The sequence below is a fragment of the Alnus glutinosa genome, chromosome 3 (genome assembly GCF_958979055.1).
Source record: "Alnus glutinosa chromosome 3, dhAlnGlut1.1, whole genome shotgun sequence".
Taxonomy (NCBI): domain Eukaryota; kingdom Viridiplantae; phylum Streptophyta; class Magnoliopsida; order Fagales; family Betulaceae; genus Alnus; species Alnus glutinosa.
Genome location: NC_084888.1, coordinates 2,973,618 through 2,979,617, shown reverse-complemented (window position 1 = coordinate 2,979,617; position 6,000 = coordinate 2,973,618).

Below are 6,000 nucleotides of genomic sequence, written 5' to 3'. Positions count from 1 at the left end.
GCTGCATAAGTTCACAAGCAAGCTTTTACCCATGAGTCCTAATATGCTCCAACGAACTAGTCACTTCCTCCTGCTCAATAGCTGGATTGAAAATTCAAGATAAATATTTCAAATGGTGTACTTGATTTTAGTTGATTGCTATATATCCGTATGAGTCACTCTATAAACTAAGAGGAATCTGTTGAGTGCAAATAGTTGCACTTGACCGTGTGGCCAAGTTTAAGGTTGTTTTAGGTGTTTTCCCAGGCAGTTCATCTATCAAACTGTTAGGTTTTCAATTTTTTCTTTATTTATTATTTCGATGTTTGTATTTAGGGCTGTAAACGAGCCGGTCCGAGCCGAGTTTCGGCAATCCCGGACCGGCTCGTTTTAAGGAAAATTTAAACGAGTCGATCCCGAGCTCGAGCCGGGCTTAAGGATCTTTGTCCGGGATCGACTCGTTGGGGTATTACCCCAACTCGGGACTGAGCTCGAGACTGTTAAGTAAGCCCTCACGAGTTGAACCGAGTGCTCGACTCGCTCGACTCAACTTGAGCTCGGATCAAACCCAAAGAAGTTGTTTCAAGTTCGATCCGATCCCGAGCCCGAGCTTCGGGTTGAGGGCTCGACCTGTCGAGCCCTAATTGGGTAGCTCGGCCCAATTAGGGCTCGTTAGTTCAATAATTTTTTATTTTTTTATTTTTTTTAAAAAAAAAAAAAAAAGCCAGAACCATAAATAAACAAATTTGAAATTTGAAGTCTGCAATTTACAGTTCAAAAAACTACATACATGAATCAAGATTCATCTAAAGCTAATAAGCTATGAATCAAAAAAATCAACAAGTTGCTTTTACCTGCAACTTAAATTACAATTTTACAAATTAAAACATACAAACTACAAAGAGATCAGATTTACATAGTTTGAAACAGATCAAATTTTACCCAAATACATAGAGATCAAAATTAAAAAGACTACAAGTCTACAACTTCTAGAAGACAACTTAAATTACAGCACAACTGCAGCCTGCAAAATGTTAAGAACAATCTGAGTTGCCAAATGCCGCAGGTCCACAGCTCAGAGGAATCACAGGATCACACTGAACTAAGACAAAAAAAAAATTGTTAAACTATTTTTACTCCCTTGCACATTTAATCAAAGTTTTGTTTACCTTGATAAACATGTCAAGGGAGATTTATCATTTAAGATTTGTCTAAACAGACTATACATAGTTACATACCAACTGCAACTTCTCTATCTCCAACAGAAAAGGTATAAAATACAAAGAGTTCAAATTTACAAAGAGATCAGGTTTATATGAAGATTGAGTAATTCTCATTCGAGTGAAGGATTAAAAGACAACATAAATTATGACATATTAACAATTTGAAAATGAATAGTTAAAAACAATCTGAGTTGCCACTGCCAAATTTTCCACAAAACCACACTGCACTAAGACATTCTTGGGATAAAATAAATTGCATAACAGATTTCAGATTCTCACATTTCAATCTTATCATTAGTGCATAGCTTAGGTCATTTGGTAATGTGACTTGCATGCAAGAGACTCCCACTTACCTCATATGCTTGTGATTATCTTGAATTGCAAGCATAAGAGGCAAATGGGAGTCTCTTGGCATAAAAGTCACAAGCAAAGCAATAGACATGGCATACAAGTCCCAAGCAAAACACCATAGATTACATATTTCTAACTTAGCAAAGCCTAACAAAGAACATGGCAGATTGTGTTTTATTAACTAAAAAATAAACATGGCAAAATATGGAATATTACAGATGAACGAAATTTTCAGAAGCCAAAGAAAAGCTTAATTTTCTAAAGAACTCAGTGACTCAAACAAATCCCAGAACCAGAATAATAGATTACAAATTTCTAACTAAGCAGATCATAATTTTTTAAAGAATTCAGTTACTCAAACAAAGCCCAGCAATCAGCATAATAGATGAGAGATTTCTAACTAAGCAGATCATAACCGTTTATAAAGAACTCAGATACTCAAACAAAGAGTGATGTTCACCACTTCACCCAAATGGCCAAAATACAAAGAGATCAGATTCACAATGCCACGTGTGACTTGTCAAATGCCACTCCTTACAAGACCACACTGGACTAAACAAAAAGAATTGTTAAAAATTTTCACTCCCTTGCATATTTAATCAAAGTTCTTTTAACCTTGATAACATGTCAAGAGAGATTTATCATTTAAGATTTGTCTAGACAGACTATACATAACAATTAAGAGTTAAGACATACCTCATGACAGATTGTCCAGCAAGGCAGCAACAGATTGTCCAGCAAGAAGCAACAGATTGTCCAGCAGGAAGCAATTCAAGTTTTAAACAGTTCAAGTTTAAACAGATTGTCCAGCAGTTCATATTACATACTTAACAAAAAGAATTGATAAACATGTCAAGGGAGATTTATCATTTAAGATTTGTCTAGACAAACTATACATATCATTATATCAATTAAGAGTTAAGACATACCTCATGACTTGAGTCATGCCAACTTTTCCAGCAAAAATGGACAAAAGGGTATATTAGCTCAGGTTAAGCAGATTGTCCAACAGGAAGTAGTTCAAATTTCCAACAGTTAAAGTTTAAACAGATATATGACCAACAATTCATATTATATACTTAACAAAAAATAAACATATATAAAGTTAATAACCTTCGAATTATACTTAACAAAAAATAAACATATATAAAGTCAATAACCTCCGAATATCTGAATCAAATCCAAGAAGATGGTGGCAATTCAACTTCAATCAGTTTCTACAAAAAGAAGCACAAAGACAGGTAATAAAGTTAGTTCATACCTAAACAATAATCAGTGATAAACACATGTAATTTCATGCAAATTATGTGCTTAAAATGCCACTTACAGTTTCAGAAGTTTTTTTCTTGATACCATGGAGTGCTCTCACCCAATCGGATCCACACAATAGCATTTGAACGGTTTCAGTTTTTAAGGATGCTCGGTGTGGATCAATTACCCTACCACCTGCACTGAATGAAGATTCAGAAGCAACTGTGGTGATGGGTATGGCTAGAATGTCCTTTGCCATCTTAGACAAAATTCGGTACTTCAAGGCATTGAGCTTCCACCATTCCAAAGCATCGAATTCATTATCAATATCTTCACCACTGTCATCCTTATCGCCTACGTACACATCCTCTTCAAGATAGATATCTAAATCTGATTTAAGAGGCCGAATGACATCAGTAGTTCTAACATGATCCTGATACATTGATCGAGCTGTGGAAACTCTACTGACACATGGTGTAGAAACACTTTGTGAAACAACTGCAGCCTGCTCAGCAGCAGTGTGTTTCAAAACAGCAGAATTATGGGCAGTGACGTACACTTCAAACAACTCATGCAGAACGACCAGCACAGTCTGTATATGCTGGGGATACTCAAAATCAGGGTAAATAAGAGGAAAACAGAAATTGATCAACTTCATCTTGTATCTCGGATCCAAGACAGCAGCTATGGACATCAACAAATTGCATTCCCCCCAATACTTCTCAAATTTCTGAGTCATTTTTTCTGCCATTGATCTAATGTAGTCACGCCTATCAACACATTTCAACTGTAGAATTTCCTTCATTCTCCATACCTCAGGTAGAAACAGATTTGAGGTTGGATAATCACTTCCCGATATCATGTTTGTAACTTCATTAAAAACCGACAAAACCTGGTTTACATTCTCCACCTTCTCCCACTGTTCCGAACTCAAAACCCACTGAAATGCTTGATCAACTTGGTGATATCTTGGGAACACTTCTTTGAACCCTACTGCAGTGGTCAGCATCAAGTAGGTGCTGTTCCAACGTGTGGGTACGTCTAAAACCAGTTTCTTAGATGGCAAATGCAAACGTTGAGCTATTCCACTAAACTCTTTCAACCTTCCCTCCGAAGCAACCACATACTTTATTCCCTGTCTAACAGAATCAACAATGTCTCCAATTTCAGAAAGCCCTGCTTGCACCAACAAATTTGTCACATGCGCACAACATCGCACATGGAATAACCGACCCCCAACAGCCAACTCATTCCTCAACTGAAAATCATCTTTAATGATTCTGATGGCAGAATCATTTGCTCTTGCATTATCAACTGTTATTGTTAATACCTTATCTTCAATGCCCCATTCTATAAAACACTTCCTAAGGGCATCAGCAATGACAACACCACTATGAGGAGGAGGTACGTTAAAAAAGTTCAAAATTCTCTTTTGGAGGAACCAATCTGAATCTACATAATGGCAAGTAACAACCATATATGACACCCTTTGCGAAGATGTCCACATATCAGTTGTTATATTTACCTTCTCAACCCCACCAAGCATTGCTTTAATCTTTTTCTTCTCACTAAGGTATGTAGACATGCAATCACTTTTCACAGTTGCACGACTAATCTTTTTCCAATGGGGCGTGCATGCCTTCATAAACTTGTTAAAAAGATCATGTTCCATCATGTTAAAAGGGTACTCGTGGAACAGCACCATGTGGGATGCAAGTTCCCTGACTTTCTTCTCACTCCAAGAAAAATTTGTCAACGTAGCCCCCCCACCTAGCTGACGGTTATCATAGGTCAGAATCTTTTGGTTACTGTTGGACGCCACATACTTCACACATGCTACCAAATGCCTACCAAGTGTTGAGGTAGAACTAGATTTGGAAACAGCAAACAACCTCTTACACCAATTACACTGAGATTTTTTTACACCTAACACTTCAATTTGGGAGAAGTCATCCCAAACTTTAGAAGTCTTTTGCCTATGTTTCCTCTGATTTGCACTACTACTAGTACCGGTACTAATCTCAACAGGAGTATGAGCACTACCCATAGGCTGAGAATCAATAGGACCAGGAATACATATAGTTTGGGGATCCAATTGAGGAGTATCAATAGTTACTGGTTGGTCTGGTGTATTTCCACTGTCACCAACTCCAATGGTAATGGAATGAGTAGTTGTATCATCACCTAAGTCTACTTCATTGACTAATACAACTTCATTGACTTCCATAGGCTGCCTTCTGTCCTCCATGTGCTGTTTTAAAACAAAACTAGGGCTGTTAACTAAAGGTTATTTCAGATTTCTAACATAGATTACAGATTTAGGATTTTAAAGTTTTAGGGATTAGAGATTTAGCCATTTAGGGTTTTAGAGTTCTAGGGATTAGGGATTTATGGTTTTAGAGTTTTAGGGATTAGGGATTTAGGCTTTTAGAGTTTTAGGGATTAAGTTTTAGAGATTATGGATTTAGGGTTTCAGAGTTTTAGAGATTAAGTTTTAGAGATTATGGATTTAGGGTTTCAGAGTTTCAGGGATTAAGTTTTAGAGATTATGGATTTAGCCATTTAGGGTTTCAGAGTTTTAGGGATTAAGTTTTAGAGATAATCATCTTATGCTTGTGATTTAGGGTTTAGTGTTTAAGATTATAAAGTATGAGAGTTTTATGGTTTAAGTATTTAGTGTTTTAAGGTTATAACAGAACAAAGCATAGCATATTGTTTTTAACAGAGCAAAGCATATTGTTTTACAGATTACAGATTTCTAACAAAGCAAAGCATATTGTTTTAAACAACTCAGTTATACAAATCCCAGCAATCCAGCATAATAGATTATAGATTTCTAACAAAGCAGAGCATAACAGATTACAGAGCATAATTTTTAAAACAACTCAGTTACTCAAACAAAGGCCATCATAACAGATTACATATTATAGAATGTGGACTATCAAAGAGAATTGCAGATTCTAGGGCTGTTAACTAGCCTCAAACGGCAAGGAAGATTATATAATACAACAAAGCAAAGTATAATAGATAAAAGAAAGAACATGGCAGATTATGTTTTGTTAACTAACAACTAAAGTCTAAACATGGCATGACTATAACAAGCTTACAAAAACAAACCCTAACACGGCTACAAAACACAAAAATAAACAAGCCAAAGATATGTGAAACAAATCCAAACATTAACTAATGTTTTGAT